At 37.9% G+C, this 21494-nt stretch overlaps 1 protein-coding gene and 1 pseudogene across 8 annotated transcripts in view; both read right to left on the minus strand.

Annotated features, from left to right (window-relative positions):
- Positions 1-21494, minus strand: part of FRY (FRY microtubule binding protein) — a 557210-nt gene that overhangs the window by 279617 nt on the left and 256099 nt on the right. The window lies entirely within an intron of this gene.
- Positions 18439-21494, minus strand: part of LOC129073477 (translation machinery-associated protein 16-like) — a 291011-nt pseudogene continuing 287955 nt past the window's right edge.

A 21494-nucleotide genomic window follows, 5' to 3' on the forward strand; every position in this document is an offset into this window, starting at 1 on the left:
TTTGTGGACATTATCTGGATTCTGATTCCAATAACGAGTACATATGATGTTTATGAGACTGTTGGCAATTTGACCACTAGTTAGATATTTGATGATGTTAAGAGATTTTAATTTTTTAGGTATAGCAGTTTTGTTTTAAAAATCTTTATATTTTAGAGATACATGCTGAAATACTCAGAGATAATATGGTTTGAGTTGGCCAAAAATTTTGTTTAGAGTTCTTTGTATGATGACTCTGGTAGTGCTTAGTTATTTTTAACTTCATTCAAAACAATATTTTCTACTGCATTGTGACAGCTGTCCTATTAGTGTGCATTAAAAATATCTTATTAAAATTGATGGAGGAGAATCAAGATGGCAGAGGAGTGAGTGGAAGTCACACTGACCTCCTCCCAGGACCAACCTGGAATTACAACTAAACTGTGGAGAAATCACCTGGAACAGACAAATGAACAATAGTGAGAGAGGAGCCTTGTAACTCCGGAGACGGAAGAATCAGCTTTAGTGCAATTTAATCTATGGAAGAGACTTGAGAAGGCAGGTGGGGCGCCCATGAACGGCAGCACAAGAAGGATACTAAAAAGGCCAGGGGGATCCCCCTGAGAAGAGCAGGGTCTAAACCAAAAGTGGGGATCTCTAACCCACAGCACCACAGCCCAAAAAATACACAGAAAACAGCCAGCTGCAAAAAGTGGCAAGGTTGCTCTCTGCCAGAGACAGGTGGCTGGAGACGCAAAGAACTGTTTAAAGGGCCATGCATAAATTTTTATTTGCAGCCACTTACCCTGGTCTCTGGCAAAGACAGGCGCACAGTGGGCTAGAGACACCTGAGGAGACACTGGGGAAGGAGGTTTTGGGGAGAGAACTGAGAGAGTAACTGGCAGGTTCTGGGTGCTGACTTATTCCCCATGTGGCAGCAGCCATATTGCTCAGGCAGGGACCATGCCCCCTGAAAGGCACCAGTGTCAAAGTGGCCCCACCCCCAGATGGGATTCCACCCTGCACTGTGCTGTCTAAGCTGCCTGCTGAGTGCAGAGTGGCAGCCACAGATAGTAGACTGCTCGCTAAACGGGGTGCACAGAAGTCGGGGGAAACTTGAGGAGAGACTGGAGAAAGAGGCTTTGAGGAGCGAACAGAGAGAGTAGCTGGCGGGATCCCAGCGCTGACTCCTCCACCATATGAAGCAGCTAGAAAGGACCCAATAACCTTGCCCCCAGGAGGGACTCTGTCCTGCCCTGAGCTGTCTAAGGCACCCTGCTAAGTGCAGAGTGAATAGGTTAACAGCTGAAGGAGAAAGCCACAAACAGTAAATTGCTGGAAGTCCAGAACAGACTGCCTAAGGTCAGACGGGGTCAACATCTGACATCATCAGAGGAAGATCCGGAAAGTGAAAGCATCGGTCTCGAACCATAGAGGTTCACACCACAAAGTCAGGAAATCAAGACAGATCTACTTAAGAATCAGAAGCAAGAAAGAGTCTCACAAATAATGGGAAGACAAAGAAATATGCCCCACTCAAAGGGAAAGGAGGAATCCCCAGAAAGAAAACTAAATGAAATAGAGGCAAGTAAGCTATCAGATACTGAGTTCCAAACAACGGTTCTCGGAAGCTCAATGAGCTCAGAGAGAATTACCAAAAACTACAGGGAAACTATGAGGAATGTACTGAAAACTATATCACCATGAAAAAGGACATAGAAACTATCCATAAGAGACAAGAGGAAATGAAGAATACAATGTCTGAATTGAAGAACACAGTGGAAGGAATCAAAAGCAGGCTCGATGAAGCTGAGGACCGAATCAGCAAGCTGGAGGACAAGGTAGAAAAAAGCTCCGAGAAAGAGCAAGAAAATGAAAAAAGACTCAAAAAGAATGAAGAGGCATTGAGGGACATGCAGGACAACCTGAAACGTAGTAATATCTGTATAAGAGGGATACCAGAAGAAGAAGAGGATGAGGAAGGGATAGAGAACCTGTTTAAAAAAGTAATGATGGAAAACGTCCCTAACTGGAAGAGAGAAAAAGTCACACAAGTCCAGGAAGCACGGAAGGTCCCATTCAAGAGGAACTCCAAGACACATCATCATTAAAAGGACGAGTATCACAAACAAACAGAGAATCCTAAAGCAAGCAAGGGAGAAAGAGGTAGTAACCTATAAGGGAGACCCAATACGGGTAGCATCTGACTTCTCAATAGAAAAACTACACACCAGAAGGGCATGACAAGAAATATTCCGAGTCATGAAAAGCAAAGGCCTGCAACCAAGGCTGCTCTACCCAGCAGGGCTTTCAATTTAAATGGAAGGCGAAATAAGGAGTTTCCCAGACAAAAGAAGGCTAAAAGATTACACCTCCACCAAACCAACACTGAGAAATATGCTAAAGGGACTGCTTTAAGATGAAGAAAAACTTTCTATGAATACCCAGTTCCTTTCCGAGTTGCCAATACTTGATATTACCAATATTTTTAATACTCATTAATCTGATTATGACAATGATGTTATTTTAATTGTTCCTTTATTATTTGTTGAAACCAAACATGTTTTAGTGTATTTCTTGCCTATTTCTATTATTTAAAAAAATAAGCTTTAAATGACTCTTTGATATTCTTTATCCATTTATTGATTAAAGGTTTGTAGAACTATTTTCCCTAAAAAAACCACACCTATTAACCATGTTTTAGATGTGTGGCAACTCCTTTTCTATTCTATTCCTTGTCCTTTACTTTTTTTATATGTATATTATTATATAGTTAAATGTTTAATATAGTCATATTGTCAATATTTACTTTATAGTTTCCGGGTTTCAATATTTTACTTCAGGTCATGAAAAATATTCGTTCTCTTTTCTTCTAAAACTCCTTAGAGTCTACATATTGATTTTTAACTCCCCTGAATATTTCTTGTATAATGTGTGAAATAGGGTTCTATATTTGTTTTATTTCAAGTAACAGTGGTACATGCACCTTATTTGTTGAATAAGCCTTATTTTACCCATTGATTTGAAATATTAACTTAATCATATATTATATTGTTAGATATATACGTTTGTCTCTAGAATGCTCATTATATTTCCTTGATCTACTTGATTATTTCTGTACTGTTGTCATGTTGGTTTAATTGCTGAGACTTTAAAGAACGGGAAGAGGAACCAGGGAGTCCCAACTCCTTCTCCTTGCCGTAGTCTCCATTGCGCGGGAAGAGGCCACACCCCCAAAGAGCCAAAAGCCGAAAAGCACACATAGACACCCCAAAAACACCTAGTGCAGGCGCGCACACTTGCACCGAGTGACCAGCGAGGGTTGGCGAGCATGTGTGTGACCCGCGCGGGCTGGCGAATGCTTGCACCAGCCGGCAAGGCCTCCTACAGAATGGCACACACACGGCCTGTGAGGGAGTGCACAGAGCGGCAAAGGCAGGCGTAAATTGACCCGCCGGACCATGATTGCGGAGCGGCCCACAAAATTACTAGAGCTGCCAAGAGTCCCTGGAGGAGAGACTGGAGACAGGATTAACCGGAGAGTCCTGGAGCTGACTTCCTCCCATTTCCGTAGTCCCCATTTTGCGAGGGCAAGCAACGACCCAAAGAGCCAAAAGAGGGGAAAACACACAACAGAAGACCCTAAACTGACCAGCGCTGGGGAGCTCGCCAGCCAGGGGGGCCAGATGAGTACGCGAGGTTGCGAATAAGCCCCCTGGTCTGGGGCAAGGACCTGTGAGCCCAGGCAGGCGGGGGATCCTGCCGCGCCGGGAGCGCACTCAAGGAGCCAGTGTGAGAGTGCAGAGAGATCCCCAAAAATAGCCCAGCCATGATCGAAGGGGTCACAGAGCTGCCCCAAGCAGGAGTCAGACACAGACAGTAGGCTCCTGTAAGGCTTAAACAAACAACCCAAGGTCATTTAGGGTCAACAACTGACATCATCAGAAGCAGGCCCAGAAAGAAAAGTTAAGGACAAAAATACTTAACAGACTCTCACAAAAATGGGAAGAAAAAGAAGTTCCCTCCAAATGAGTGGAAAAGGGGACTCCCCACCGAGAGAGCTCAATGAAATAGACGCAAGAAAACTATCAGATACTGAATTCAAAACAATGGTTCTAAGGAAGCTCAATGAGCTCAGCCAGATCAAAGATAACTATGAGAAACTGCAGAGAAACTCTCAGGATCTTACAGCAAACTATATCAGCCTGGAAAAGGACATAGAAACTATCAAGAAGACACAAGAGGATATGAAGAATACCATTTCTGAATTGAAGAACACAGTAGAAGGAATCCAAAGCAGGCTGGATGAAGCCGAGGATCAAATCACTGAGATGGAGGATGAGGTAGAAAGAAGCTCCCAGAAAGAACAAGACATGGAAAAACAACTCAAAAAGACTGAAGAGGCATTTAGGGAAATGCGGGACAACCTGAAATGCAATAATATCCGTATAATAGGGATACCAGAAGGAGAAGAGGAGCAAGGGATAGAGAACCTCCTCGAGAAAGTAATGATGGAAAATTTCCCTCATTTGAGGAGAGAAAGGCTCTCATGGATCCAGGAGGCACAGAGGACCCCACTCAAGAGGGACTCAAAGAGGTCCACTCCAAGACACATCATCATTAAAATGGCAACTATCAAAAACAAAGAGAGAATCCTCAAGGCAGCAAGGGAGAAGGAGAAAGTAACATACAAGGGGGCCCCGATACGCCTAGCAGCTGACTTCTCAACAGAAACACTACAAGCCAGAAGGGAATGGCAACAAATATTCCAAGCCATTAAAAGCAAGGGCCTACAGCCAAGGCTGCTCTACCCAGCTAGGCTCTCAATTAAAATAGAAGGGGAAATAAGGAGTTTCCCAGACAAGAGAAGGCTAAAAGAATACATCTCTACCAAACCAGCACTCCAAAATATGCTAAGGGGACTGGTTTAAGCAGATGAAGGAAAAGAATGAGAGAGAGAGGAACACAGGTACAAAGAGAAAAGATGAGTAAGTTTCTATCAGTAATATCTCTCAATGTGAATGGACTAAATGCCCCAATCAAAAGATACAAGGTAGCTGAAAAGATAAGAAAACATGACCCACACATATGCTGCCTACAAGAGACCCACCTCAGAGCAAGACACCTACACAGATTGAAAGTAAAGGGATGGAAAATAATATTCCAAGCAAATGGGCATGAGAAAAAGGCTGGGGTTGCCATACTTGTATCAGACAAAGTAGATTTCAAAACAAAGGCCATAAAGAGAGACCCAGAAGGGCACTTTATCATACATAAAGGAAGAATCTATCAAGAAAACATCAACATTGTAAACTTATATGCTCCCAATATAGAGCCCCCAAGTTTATAAGGAAATTGTTGGATGACTTCAAAAAAGATATAGACAGCAACACACTGATAGTAGGGGATTTCAACACCCCACTGTCAAAAATGGACAGATCTTCCAAACAAAACATTAATAAACACATTGTGGTGCTGAATGACACACTGAATCAAAGAGACTTAATTGACATATATAAAACCTTACCTTCCAAAGAAGAAAAATACACATTCTTTTCAAATGCTCATGGCAGTTTTTCAAAGATAGACCACATGATAGGACACAAAGCAAACCTCAGCAAATTCAGGAAAATTGAAATAATACCAAACTTTTTCTCAGACCACAAGGGCTTGAAACTGGAAATCAACCTCAAAGAGAAAATTCAAAAACTTGCAAACTCATGGAGACTGAACAGTAGACCGTTAAACAATGAATGGGTCAATAATGAGATAAGAGAAAAAATCAAAAAATTTCTGGAAACAAATGAAAATGAACAGACAACAGTCCAAAACCTATGGGACACAGCAAAGGAGGTCCTGAGAGGGAAGTTCATAGCAATACAGGCTTACCTAAAAAAAAAAAAGAAACATTTCAAATAAAAGACCTAACACTGCAACTTCAAGAACTGGAGAAACAACAACAAATAAATCCGAGAGCAAGTAGGAGGAAGGAAATAGTCAAGATTAGAGCAGAACTGAATGACATAGAGACGAAAAGAACAATTCAGAAGATCAACCAATCCCAGAAGCTGGTTCTTTGAAAAGATAAATAAAATTGACAAGCCTTTAAGCAGACTCATCAAGAATAAAAGGGAGAGGACCCAAATTAATACTATCAGAAATGAAAGAGGAGAAATAACAACTCATACCACAGAAATACAAATGATCGTCAGAAACTACTATGAAAAATTATATGCCAAGAAATTTGAAAATCTTGATGAAATGAACAAATTTTTAGAAAAGTATAATCTTGCAACACTGAAGGAGGAAGAAACAGAAAGCTTGAACAGACTGATAACAACTGGGGAAATTGACGCAGTAATCAAGAAACTCCCAGCACACAAAAGCGCAGGGCCAGATGGTTTCACAGGAGAATTTTACAAAACATTTAAGGAAAAGCTAACCCCTGTCCTTCTCAGACTATTCCAAAATATCCAAGAGGAGGGAAGCCTCCCAGACTCTTTTCATGAGGCCAGCATCACCTTAATTCCAAAACCAGATAAAGACCTTACAAAGAAAGGAAACAACAGGCCAGTTTCACTGATGAACATAGATGCTAAAATCCTCAACAAAATATTGGCAAACCGCATCCAGCAATACATTAAAAAGATTGTCCACCACGATCAAGTGGGATTCATCCCAGGCATGCATGGATGGTTCCATGTACACAAATCAGTAAACGTGATACATCACATAAATAAAATAAAAGACAAAAACCACATGATCATCTCGATAGATGCAGAAAAAGCATTCGATAAGGTACAGCACCCATTTATGATCAAAACGCTCAGCAAAATGGGAATAAATGGGGCATTCCTCAACGTAATAAAGGCCATATATGAAAAACCTACAGCTAATATGATACTCAACGGGCAAAAACTGAAAGCTTTTCCACTAAGATCAGGAACACGACAAGGATGTCCGCTCTCACCGCTTCTTTTCAACATCGTATTGGAAGTCCTAGCCACAGTGGTCAGACAAGAGAAAGAGATAAAAGGCATCCAAACAGGAAAGGAGGAAGTAAAGCTATCATTGTTTGCAGATGACATGATAGTGTACATAGAGAACCCTGTAGACTCTACCAAAAAACTCCTCAACCTAATAAGTGAATTTACAAAACAGCAGGATACAAAGTCAACATTCAGAAATCAAAAGCATTTTTGTACACCAGCAATGAAATAGAAGAAGAAGAAATCGGAAAAAAAAATACCATTCAAAATAGCAAGAAGAAAAATAAAGTACCTAGGCATAAATTTAAACAAAGAGGTAAAAGACCTGTACACAGAAAACTATACAACATTGAAAAAAGAAATTAAGGAAGACACAAATAAATGGAAGCATATACCGTGCTCATGGATTGGAAGAATTAATATCATCAAAATGTCCATACTACCCAGAGCAATTTATAGATTCAATGCAATTCCTATTAAGATATCAATGATGTATTTCACAGAAATAGACATCTCAAAAATTAATATGGAACCATAAACGACCCCGAATACCCTCAGCAATTTTGAGAAAGAAAAACAAAGTAGGAGGGATCACAATACTGGACATCAAACTCTACTACAAAGCCACTATACTCAAAACAATCTGATACTGGCACAAGAATAGACCCATAGACCAGTGGAACAGAATAGAAAGCCCAGAAATAAGCCCAGGTCTCTATGGGCATCTAATATTTGACAAAGGGGGCAGAAGCATAAAATGGAGCAATAATAGCCTCTTCGACAAATGGTGTTGGGAGAGCTGGATGGCTACATGCAAAAAATTGAAATTGGATCGTCAGCTGACACCATACACAAGAATAAACTCAAGATGGATAAAAGACTTAAATATAAGTCGCAACACCATCAACGTCCTAGCAGAGAACATTGGGAGGAAACTCTCAGATATCCCACGCAGCAATTTTTTCACTGATATGTCTCCTAAAGCAAGGGACATAAAGGAAAGAATAAACAACTGGGACCTCATCAAAATAAGAAGCTTCTGCAAGGCTAAAGAAAACATCAGCAAAATGAAAAGGGAGCCAACTGTATGGGAAAATATATTCGCTAATGATACATCAGATAGAGATTTGATCTCCAAGATATATAAAGAACTCACTCGACTCCACTCCAAGAAGACAAACGATCCAATCAAAAAATGGGCAAAGGACCTGGCAGACACTTTTCCAAGGAGGAGATACAAAGGGCCCAGAGGCATTTGAAAGGATGCTCAGCATCACTAGCCATCAGAGAAATGCAGATCAAAACCACCATGAGGTACCACCTCACACCAGTCAGAATGGCCATCATAAACAGATCCACAAACAACAGGTGCTGGCGAGGCTGTGGAGAAAAGGGAACCCTAGTCCACTGTTGGTGGGAATGCAGACTGGTGCAGCCATTGTGGAAAGCAGTGTGGGATTTCCTCAAAAAGCTGAAAATGGAACTGCCTTATGATCCAGTGATTCCCCTGCTGGGACTATACCCTAAGAACACCAAAACGCCAATACAGAAGAACCTATGCACCCCAATGTTCATAGCAGCACAATTTACAATAGCCAAGTACTGGAAGCAACCTAAATGCCCTTAGTAGATGATTGGATCAAAAAGTTAGGGTACATATACACAATGGAATACTATGCAGCAGAAAGAGAAAAAGAACTACTAAACTTCGCAACAACATGGATGGAACTGGAGAGCATTATGCTAAGCAAAATAAGCCAGGGGGCGAAAGGCAAATACCGTATGATCTCACTGATAAGTGGAACCTAACCAACAATACAAAGATGCAAGGAAAATATGACCAGCAACACTGAAAGGAAAAGAAATCAACAGAGACAAGAGGGAAGGAGGGAGGGGCGGGCAGGGAAAGGGAAGGGAAGGGGAAAGTCAAGAAACATATAGCAAGGACTCATGGACAAAACCAAAGGGGAAGAGCTGAGGGAGGGAAGGAGAGAGGGGGCAAGGGAAAGCGGTGTGGGGGAGGCAGAGACCAATGGATGTAAAAATAAAGAATAAAGAAAGAAATGCTTTGGGGGAAAAATTGCTGAGACTTTAGAATGGTTTCAAATTTTTAAAATATTTTATAATTAACTGACATTTTAAAAAAAATAAATAAATCTGTATTAAAGAAAGAAAGAAAGAAAGAGAGAGAGAGAGAGAGAGAGAGAGAGAGAGAGAGAGAGATGGAACTCGTACCTTTTTTGCCAACATGGATAGAAATGGAGAATATTAAGGTAAGTGAAATAAGCCAGTCGGTGAAAGACAAATACCATATGATCTCACCTATAAGTGGAATCTATTCAACAAAATAAACTAACGAACAAAATAAACCACAGGCATGGAGACATGGAGCAGACTGAAAGTGACCAGAGGGGATGGGGAAAGAGGACAATGGTGGAAAGAAGGAGAAGGACCTAAACAAAGAACATGTATGAATGACCCATGGACATGGACAACAGAGTGGGAATTGACTGTGGGAGTGGGGGGTGGGGGTCGGATAGGTGGAGGGTGGTAAAGGGGTAAAAACTTAGACCACTGTAATAGAATAAACATGATTTATAAATTTAAAATAATTTTAAAAAAATTTAATTTTTGTGCAGCCATTTTAGTATTGAAGATGGAAGAAATATGGAACATTTTCAGCATATTATGCTTTATTATTTCAAGAAAGGTAAAAACGCAACTGAAATGCAAAAAAAAAGTTGTGCAGTGTATGGAGAAGGTGTTGTGACTGATAGAATGTGTCAAAAGTGGTTTGCAAAGTTTCTAGTTAATATGACATGTTGGCCAAGTAATTCTTGCTGTGGTGCTATCTTATGTATTGGAAGATGTTTACTAGCACCTCTGGCCTCTACCCACCAGAAGCCAATATGGGGTATAGCTGACATACTCAAAATATTCAGCTCAATAAAGTTATTGGTGAAAATGAAAAGTGTGTGTTTTACAGAAAAAAACTAAACCTTTTGGCCAACCCGTAGTATTTGTTTCATGTGACAAAGTGGCTAGGGTTGACAATTACTGAAGACAATTAGCATTTATCATGCTCTCTTTCTGCTTTAGATGTTTGAAACTCTCCATCAAAAACCAAACAACAAAAATTAAAAACAGAAGAATATGACATATCATTCTGTCATCATTGCTTAACAACAACAATCTTACAATGTCTCCCTTTTCAAGAATGTATAAGGTAGTTCTTAAAACATATTTCAACAGCACTTATCCAACTTTTATATTTTCCTAATGGCATTGCAGAAGGGACCACTTTGCAGTTCTTCCCAGTTACCAGTAGGATCTGGGTGGCAAATGTCTCGCCTACTGTGAGAGAAGTGAGATAAAGAGCACAGCTGTCCTGAGCTGGCACAGTCGCACTTTCTCCTGTCATGAAGAGTGCTGCAGGGGTGTCAAGTATTTTCACAGGAAAAGAGAAAGGTTCCTGTTTGTGCCTCTCACACCTTGGGAAGTTCCAACCACCCCCACCTTCCCTTAAGAAAATACAAACTCTAAAAGCTCTTTGTGTCCCTACATACCTAAAATCTGTAAGGAAAGCCATTGACTTCCATCTCAATCTTCAAATAATTTCAGTATATACTAGCTACATTTTCACTTTATAGTCTTCTCACACTGGGTCCTCTGTAATCTGTAAGAGGAGAGATGTCCACACACGACAGGACATGGGCAGTTAGACAAGTCTAGAGAAAGTCTACATATGTATCAAAGGAGTTCTATTTGCGGGATACAAGGGGCTCATTTAATAAATCACTTTCTAATTCTGACATTTTACTGGACTAAAAAGAAAAAATCCCAAGTGTGCCCCACACAGGTAAGGCTTCACTAACCTAAAAAATTTCCAAATTATTATTGCCCTCAGAGATATTTCAATAGACAAGGAACCCAGCAATGCCATGAGAGTTAATGTGAGATTATTCAATTTGTCAAATTTATCACGAGCCTTTCTTAGGGTGCTATTTTAGTGAATTATTACAACAGTTGGATCTAGTGGAACAGCGGAATCTGAGAAGTTTGAAGTTGAATCCTATGTCCCCTGTTTATAATACATGAGCCTTAGTCTCTCTGAGCTTCAGTCATGTTTTGGGTAAAATGAGGATAAATATTACCAGTCTACCTCACAGAACTGAAAAATGAATGGCACAGAGTATTCAATAATTGATAGTCTTTATGATCATTAAAATTCCTAACACCATTATTATTGGGATTAGATAAGATTAAAATGTGTGTCACTTTTCCTAATATTTAGGGGCTGAAACTGAGCTCCATGTTTTCCTGGGGGATGTGCACTCCCACCAACATTACTTAAAGCTTTCATTTTAGCTTCCATGATGTTTCCAAGTGTAACTAGAAAGCTACATTACAGACAGTAGGAAAAAATTCATAAAGATTAATTGTCCTTCTCTCTTAAAAAAAAGGGCCAAATATTATTACTATGACTTTAATTCCTAATATTTAATTTAGAAGAAACCTTTTAATTTAATGGTGGGATGAGATAAAAACTACCAAACTCCTCAAAACTGGAAACTACAGTGGTTTTGATTATAGAATTTTCAGAAGTGAACTAATACAATTGGGATCTCTTGTCACCAGAATGGGAGGAAGATGAGGAGTAAGCGGGCTCATCCCTGTGGTCCCCTGGTGACAGCCAGTGTCTTCAGAACAAAAAGCTGGGCCAGACCTGGAACACCACTGAAGCATTTCATCTAGATTGCCAGTACACAGTGGTAGGCGGCCAACTCAGCCTGGACCAAAGAAAAATGGGTTCTAGATATCTCCAGTCTGACACAGATTTTTCTCTTCATATGTCATTTGTGTCAGCCTGGACTCAACTTTGGAAATAGATCTAAGGAGTGAACCAGAGGACTCACAGTTCTGAATATGGACCATTCCTCCCTAAAAGACTCCCCACAAATGAGGGGTAAATGAGGGGACTCAGTGTCCTGAATGCCTTGAAAATATACTCTGGTCATTTTGATGACCTGCTGGGATCGCTGAACTTCTGGTGGAAAACTGAACCCCCTTGATGCCTGCCTCAGTTTGTCCACAGTAAAAATGGACATCACCCCTGATGTCCTGACCAGCTTTCTAACAAGAACTAATGAATGCTATCAAGACACTTGGAGGTCTGTTGAAGAATGGTGCTTATGGAAATGGACAGAACTGTGTTTTCCCTTTGCAGTCTATTCAGTTACCAAAATGAATTTCCTTAACCAAAATGATATATGCTGGTTTTCACCTGAAATCTTGGGGAAATTAGTCCTAAGATCAAAATAATGATATACAAAGTACCTCAAATTAGCTAAAGGCACTAGAAAGTAAGATGTGGTGCAGTGCATCAGACAAGAAGGTGGGCTCAAATTTGGGAGACTATTTTGGCGCTTTTTAAAAAAAAACTAAAAATACTTGAGAAATACTGTCTTATTTGTAGCTGGCTTTGCACATTTCAGTGACGCTTACTTCTTTGCCAGATCTAACAATTCCAAGCACAAATCCAGTATTTGAACAGTGAAGAGGAAACTTCAATTAAATTTGGCTATGAAGTTAATCATCTTAATTGAACAAAAGAGCAGCTCCCATAGACTTTTTTTTCTTTAAACTATGAGCAGCTACCAAGACATGAACCTCCTCCTCTCTTCTGGCTCTTCTCAGCTAACAACAAGCTTAGACCTTTGTATCTTAGCCTTCCATGAGCACATGTCAACCTCTGGCTACTGTTTTCTCTACCTTCTTTCTCATCTTTAGTTTTCCAATGAATGGTCTATACTTCCTGTCTTCCCTTCTTTCTTTTTTCAACCACCTGTAATCTAACTTTTCAGTCACCAATAAAATAGTCTCCCTAGAGGCCCTGGTGACTTTCCAAGTGACAAATTTGGTGGTCATTTGTCAATCATTTCCTTTTGGACATTTCAGCTGCAGTGAGGCACTAATGCTTACTCATTTCTTGTTACTTGAATCATTCCATCTTCCAATGTTTCTCTTACCTCTTTTGGTATCTCTTCTCTGGGTCCTACATAAGCTAGTCTTTCTCCTTAAATGTTTATATTCCCCAGGGCTATCTTTGAGGACTTGAAATCAATCACATTCTGATTTATTTTCTGGCACCACTAACACATCACACACACACACCCATAGACACTTACCGTTCTCAAACCTAACCATCCACCTCTCACCAAAAAATCCTACTTGTTCCTCAAGGTTCATTTATTCTACCACACTTTCCTGATCACCTTGACAAGAAGCGACAGTTCAGTTTCACTCTTCAATAGCTCTTTGGTATACCTACCCAATGTCATCTTACTTATTCATGTATGCGTCATTTCCCAGGTAGATTATAGAGCTTGGACTTTGGAATCAGTCAGACCAGTATTTGAATTGGGGCATTAGCCCTAACTATACTACCCTTAGTAAGCTTTATCAAATCGCTCAGGTTTAGTGTCTCTGACTAAAAATTAAGAAGGCCATGAGTATAGTGGTTAAGAGCAAGGATCCCAGAGATAGTCCACATTGTATGCCAGCTCCACCACTTACTATGACTTTTGACAAGTTGTTTAACCTCTACATCTCAGTTTTCTTGTTGGGTATTAAGAGTACCTACCTCATACTATGAAAATTAGGTGAGTTAATATCAGTCAAGTACTAAGAGCAGTGCCTGGCACCAGATAAACATGACATGTTAGTATTATTATTATCTACCTTCTAGGATTAATGTGAAGATTAGTCGCCTGTAAAATGATAGTTAAGCAAAAAATAGAAGTTATTTTTATAAAAGTTTGTCTTACTCCTCTTTGTATAATGTTTAATCTCAAGGATAATCACTTGCCCTTGGAAGTTAGAAATTTCCTTCCTTCTAGAAAATTCCCACCCACCTGACCTCAACATATGTGGCTACAACTTACAAATCAAATAGAAATCCCCAGAGACATCAGGAAATACCATCAAATAGAATACTGTATTTTAAAAAATTGATTTGGTTGCAGGGTATTAGACATATATTAACAATCAATCAAAAATACCTAATAAGCCCTGATAAGTGTGACTCAGTTGGTTGGGTGTCATCGCACAAAGCGAAAGGTTGCCAGTACAATTCCCAGTCAGAACATATGCCTAGGTTGCAGGTTCATGTACAAAAAGCAACCAATCAATGTTTCTCTCTCATATCAATATTCTCCCCCACAGCAATGTTTCTCTCCCTCTCTTTTATCCTCTCTTACCCAATACATACATACATACATACATACATACATACATACATACAATCTTTGGGAAAAAAAAACTAATAGAACATGCCTTAGCATTGTTACCTAAACCTGTAGAAATCAAGACTTGTGCTGTTCAAAATTATCACAATACTACATAGTGAAGATTGCTGCTGCCTAAGATTGTATTAGTGACTTCCAGGAATGTCAAAGTGCAAAATTTCATGTGGAAACAGCAATATTTAATCATTGTGAGCATAGGAATGAATTGAGGTGCCTATTTCTATGCCATAATATTGAATGTATTTTTATTGGCATTTTTCTGCCACTTTAAAATGTGATGATATATTTTCAAATGCTTTCTTAATTGTGTTAAATGATATCTCTATATCATTTTAGTAAAATGATACATCATAAATAGTAAAAAGAAGCATATAATCAGAAAGAACTAGACTAATAATAACTTGAGGATTAACCTTCCCCTGGTCTTGATTCTCAAAAAGAAAAAACTTTGATGATCTTCTCCAAAGTCACTGGACATAAAAATGATGGCCTTACCCATGGATAAACTGAAGTGTATAGAGAAGGAATAGAGAGTCCTTTGGTTCTTTTTTTATTACTTCATGATACTTTTCACATGGTTTATTTGCTATAAGGTTCAAATGTTCACTATCATGGTGCATTAAATTTAATTTCACAGCTGAAAAAGTCCCATATAACAGCCACAGAAGAAATGCTCCTCATCTATATGATTCTAAGAATATTAATAATAAGGAAAACACATTTCAGATTAAACAGTGTTCAGAAAAAAGTGAATTTGTGAGCTCTTCAGGAAGATTGCCTTATTTAGCAGCAAAATGACACTTTTGAACAATTATCTCTGGGTTTAGCTACAAATACTGTATTTTGTTTCTGGGTTGGGGTGAGATTCAAATTTCTGATGAATGTCTATAAGATTAAGTAAGGGGTGCCAGGCTGAGTTGCTTTATTAAGAAATAGCTACTGTATTTTGCCTTGTACAATGCACTCTCATGTATAATGCACACCCACATGTTTGGCCCAAACTTTCAGCAAAAACATCTTTTAATTTTTTAATTCACTTATTTATTTATATTTAGATACTTGTTTTTTGGTATTATAGAGAAATTTTAGCATTTATTTTTGAACATATTGTGGTACAAGAAATGTTATGTAAGAAATAATTACAAAACACAAAAACAGATACAAGGTATTTCAGGTACTACCCATGTATTATGCACATCTTTATTTTTCCCTCAAAAATTTGTGAAAAAAATTGCAAATTATACATGGCAAAATATTTTAAAAGTCATTTATGTATAATTTCTGACCTAAGCCAACATTTTGTCAAGTGTAATATAAATATTCCTTATTTGACCATAACTGTTTCTTAGTTTCCCTTTAGGACAGCCTTACTTTGCTTCTATTAACTACACTTGATGGGGAACTAATCTATGAATTATTTTTATCCTCTTTCTATTTCCCTTATTGGGGTTGTTGAAGCTAGAGGAGTTTGTCAAAGAACACTAGTTGGTTGTCCTTCTGGAAGCTCCCTGAATCCACAGTGCAGAGAGCCATTTAAGCTGGCATTTCTACCACTTACACATCCTTCATCAACATTTGATTAGTATTGGAAGAGGGACTTATATGGCAGTGTGGAAAACCACCAAATTGCAAATTGGGCATGATGAAATGTTATAAAATACCACATGGTTGAAGTTAATAGGTGTGAACATGACTAATTATAGTAAGTTTATGAAGAGCCACCATATAAAGATCCAAACTTAATTAGAGGATGTACTTCTTCAATTAGTGCAACAGATTTCTTTTTTTTCATATTCTAAATTTTTCAATTATGATTAACTTTCAGTATTATTTTCTATTCATTTCAAGTTTACAGCATAGTGATTAGACTATCATATACTTTACAAAGTGTTCCCCTGATATTTCCAGTACCCATGCATAGTTACTGCAGTGTTATTGACTATATTCCCTATGCTATACTTTACATACCCGTGACTGTTCTGTAACTAACAATCTGTACTTTTCAATCCTTTCACCTCTTTCACCCAGTCCCCCAAATTTCTTTCCCTCTTGCAACCACCATTCCAGGTTCTGTGTCTCTGAGTCTGTTTCAATTTTGTATGTTTATTTTGTTCTTTGGATTCCACATTTAGGTGAAATCATATGGTATCTGTCTTTATCTAACTGACTTATTTCACCAAGCACAATACCCTCTAGGTTCATCCATACTGTTGCAAATGGTAAGATTTCATTCTTTTTATGGCTGAGTAATATTCCATTGTATATATGTACTACTGCATTCTCACCAACAGTGAACAAGGGTTCCCCTTTCTCCACATGTTCACTAGCACTTGTCATTTGTGGAATTATTGATGATAGCCATTCTGACAGGTGTGAGGTGGTATCTCATTGTGGTTTTGATTTGCACTTCTGTGATGATTAGTGACACTAAACATTGACATCGAACATCTTTACATATGTCTATGGGCCATCTGTATGTCTTTGGAGAAATGTCTGTTCAGGTCTGCCCATTTTTTTTATTGGATTGTTTGTTTTTTTTGGTGTTGAGTACTATGAGTTCTTTAAAATTTTGGATATTAACCTCTTATCAGATGTATCATTGGTGACTATGTTCTCTCATTTAATAGGTTGTGACTTCAGTTTTTTGATAGTTCCTTTGCTGTGCCCAAACTCTTTGATGTAGTCCCATTTGTTATTTTTTCTTTTGTTTCCCCTGCCCTAAGGAGATATAGCAGGAAAAAATATTGTTAAAAGATATGTCAGAGATTTTACTCCCTACGTTTTCTTTTAGGATTTTTATGGTTTCAAGTCTTACACTTAAATCTTTAATCTATTTTGAGCTTATTCAAGTATATGGTGCAAGGAGGCAGTCTCATTTTCTTTTTTTCCTTTTTTTTGCAAGTAGATACATCTGTCCCGAATTTTATCAGCATCATTTATTGAATAGACTGTCTTTATCCCATGCATGTTCTTCCCTCCTTTGTAAAATTAATTGATCATATAGATGTGGGTTGATTTCTGGGTTCTCTATTCTGTTTTGTTGATCTTTGTGTCTGTTATTATGCCAGTTCTATGCTGTTAGATTACTATGACCTTGTAGTATAGTTTGATATCAAGTAGGGTGATACCTCAACTTTGTTCTTCTTTGTCAATACTACTGAGGCTATCTGTTGTGTATGTGTGTGTGCGTATGTGAGTGCACACATGTGCACGTGTAAGTAAATTTTTGGAATATTTGTTCTAGTTCTGCAAAGTACACTGTTGGTATTTTGACAGGGGTTGCACTAAATCTGCAGATAGCTTTGGGTAGTATGGACATTTTCATGATGTTAATTTTTCCTATCCATGAACACTGAATATGAGTCCATGAATTTGTTTGTATCTTCTTCAGTTTCTTTCTTCAGTGTCTTATAGTTTTCCGGGTATATGTCTTTCACATCCTTGGTTAAATTTATTCCTAGGTTGGTTTTTTTCTTTTTGGTGCAACTGTAAATGGAGTTGTTTTCTTCGTTTCCCTTTTTGCTAGTTCATTATTGATATATAATAATGCATATGATTTCTGAATATTAATTTTTAGTCTGCTACTTTACTGAATTCATTTATCAGTTCTTGCAGTTTTTTGGTGTAGTCTTTAAGATTCTTTATATACAGTATCACGTCATCTACAAATAATAGCAGTTTTACTTCTTCCTCTCCAATTTGGATGCCTTTTATTTCCTCTTCTTTTCTGATTGCTGTGACTAAGACTTCCAGCACTATGTTGAGCAAGTATGGTGAAAGCAGACATTCCTGTCTTGTTTCTGATCTTAAGGAAAATGCTTTGAGTTTCTCCCCATTTACTATGATATTAGCTGTGGGTTTGGCATATGGTCTTTATCTTGTTGGTGTATGTTCCCTTTATTACCATTTGGCTGAGAGTTGTTATCATAAATGGGTGCTGAATTTAATCAAATGCCCTTCTGAGTCTATTGATATGATCATGTGATATTTATACTTCATACTTTTGTTTTGTTTGGTATGCAGTTTATCACATTAATTGATTTGCAGATATTGTAACAACGTTGCATCCCAGGCATAAATCCAACTTGATCATGATGCTGAATTCAGTTTGCTAACACTTTGTTAAGGATTTTAGCATCTATGTACATCAGGGCTATTGGCCTAAAATTTTCTTTCTTGGTAGTGTCTTTATCTGGTTTTGGAATTAGGATAATTCTGGCCTTGTGAAATGAGCATGGGAGTCTTCTCCCTTCTTTAATTTTTTGGAATAGTTTGAGAAGGATAATTGTTAGTTCTTCTTAGAATGTTTTGTAAAATTCACCTCTGAAGCCATCTGGTTCAGGTCTTTTTTTTTGCTGTGAGTCTTTTGATTACTGCTTCAATTTTATTAGTGGAAATTGCTCTATTCAGATATTTTTATTCTTCTTGATTTAGTTTTGGAAGATTGTATGTTTCTAGAAATTTATCCATTTCTTCCAGGTTGTCTAATTTGTTGGCATGTACTTGTTCATAATATTTTCCTACAATCCTTTGTATTTCTGTGCTGTCAGTTGTTACTTCTCCTTCTTCATTTCTGATTTTATTTATTTGGGTCCTCTCTTTTTTTTCTTGATGAGTCTTGTTAAAGGTCTGTCAATCCTGTTTATCTTTTCAAAGAAGTAGCTCTTGGTTTTATTGATTTTGCATTGTGTTTTTAGTTTCTATGTCATTCATTTCTGCTTTCATCTTTTTTCAAATTTTCTTTTCTTTTATTTTTTTAAAATTAGTTTTATTGTATATTTTTTCCATTACCATTTATCTACCTTATTCTCTCCTCCACCTCCAGTGGCCCTCCTTCCTCCCTACAATACTACATCCACTCTATTCTTTATCATTTCCTTCCTTCTACTCACTTTGGACTTTGTTTGTTGTTCTTTTTCTAGTTCCTTTAGGTATAAAGTTAGATTGTTTATTTGAACATCTTCTTGCTTCTTGAGGTAAGCTTGTATTGTTATAAATTTTCCTCTTAGGACTGCTCTCACTGTGTCCCATAGGTTTTCTCTTGTAGATTTATTTTGCCTGCAACCTAGGCATGTGCCCTAGATGGGAATCAAACCCATGACCTTTTGGTTTATGGGACAATGCTCTCTCCAACTAAGCCACACTGGTCAGGGCTGCCTAAGGTATGTTTTGACTTTTTTCTTTAATCTCATTGTTGACCAATTTATTGTCTAGTAGTAATGAGTTATTTAGCCTCCATGTGTTTGCATGTTTTTCAGTTTTCTTGTATATGATTTCTAGTTTCACAGCATTGTAGTCAGAGAAGATGCATGATACTATTTCAATCTTAAATTTCTTGAGACTTGTTTTGTGTCCTAACATGTAGTCTATACTAGAAGAAGTTCCATGTGCACTTGAGAAGAATGTATATTCTGTTTCTTTGAGGTGAGGTGCTCTGAAAATATCAATTACATACATCTGGTCTATTGTGTCATTTAAGTCTGCTGTTTACTTGTTGATATTTTGTCTGGAATATCTATCCATTCATGTCAATGCGGTGTTAAAATACCCTACTATGACTGCATTATTCTTGATCTTTCTGTCTGTAAAGGTTTGCTTTCTGTACTTAGGTACTCCTATGTTGGATGCATAGGTGTTCAAAAGGTTATATACTCTTGTTGGATTGATCCCTTTGTCATTATGTAGTGTATTTCTTTGTTATTTTTAAATATAGCCTTTGTTTCATTTTAAAGTCTATTTTGTTGCATATATGTATTGCTACCCTGGATTTTTTTTTCATTTCCATTTACATTTTATGTCCTTTTCCATCCTTTTACTTTCACTATGTGTGTATCTTTTTTTTTTTTTTTTTTTTTTTTTTTTTTGAGGTGGGTCTCTTGCAGGCAGCATATATAAAGGTCTATGTGACAACTTTTTTATCCACTCATCTACTGCTGGGCACTTGGGTTGCTTCCATATCTTGGCTCTTGTAAATAATGTTGCAATGAACATAGGGACTCATATATTCTTTCAAATTAGTGTTTTGGGTTTCTTTGAATAAATACTCAAAAGTGGAAATCACTGGGTCATAAGGCAGTTTCATTTTTAATTTTTTTGAGGACTTTCCATATTGTTTTCCATAGTGGCTGCACCAATCACAGGAGAATTTCTTAATTCACAAATTCTTTAAATATTAAAAGTTTCCTGATTAAAGGAGCTTATATTTTTCTGCTATTTAGAAGTCTTCAGATAATTCAGGTATGTGAAGAGGTAGAACATAAAACTATGGCTGAATGTTCCATCTCTATACCGGTTACTGGTGGAAAAAAAAACTCCTTTATAACTACAAATAGACTATATTGTAATCTTAGCCTGCTACCTCTTATCAGACTTGGTCTAAAATTGTAAGAAGGAACTGGAGTGAGGGTGTATTTCACTAATTAAAGGCTTTGCTTACTCAGAGTCACAATCGAATTCATTAAAATCACTAGAACAACCCATCATATATAGTTTGCTGGTGGTGGGTCAGGAGTGTCATTATTATAGCAGAGTGTCCTACTCAAATTCAGGGGTAGTTAGAGTTGTCCTGATGCCAGCCCAGTGACATCAGCAACCAAGAGAAGCTGGAATCCTAAGATACAGAGGCAAGGAATAAAGATTTGTCAACAGATGTTACTGCCTGAATCTAGAACAACATAAGCATGCAGTAATGTTATTATTAGCTAATTGTTGGACTTTCAATGTTGGTGCCAGCTGACCATGACTGATGTTTGTACAGGCCTGGTCTTAAGGCATGACATATCCTATTATGGTTTCTTGGCATGTGGTACAAGAGAGACTGGCATCCTGGACTCTAATTTAAAGACTGGCACACCAAGAAAATATTTCATGTTACTTCTGGTTTACTTTTAGTCTCACATTAAAACAGAAATTCTCTTAATTGTTTCTTTTATGTTAGCAAACCAGCTAGATCATGTTATATTGTCGTATCTATTTCAGCACAACACAGTTAGCATCTTTATGAGTATGTGTTTATCATGGAACACTTGGGCTCCAAGCTCAACCCAGGATCCTTACTGAGATAACATGCCTGTGGTCTTTTCCACGAACCATTTTGTGAGCAAGGGCTATCAAGGCTCAAGCAATCCCTCTAAAAAAATTCTTGATTTTCATGTCACCTCTCATCATAAAATGGTTCCTAAATCCAGAACTTTAGAAGAAGGTGAGCAAATGCCCTCTT

The sequence above is a fragment of the Pteronotus mesoamericanus genome, unplaced genomic scaffold, assembly GCF_021234165.1.
Source record: "Pteronotus mesoamericanus isolate MK-2021 breed Mesoamerican mustached bat unplaced genomic scaffold, CSHL_Meso_final contig_41, whole genome shotgun sequence".
In the NCBI taxonomy this organism is placed as follows: Eukaryota; Metazoa; Chordata; class Mammalia; order Chiroptera; family Mormoopidae; genus Pteronotus; species Pteronotus mesoamericanus.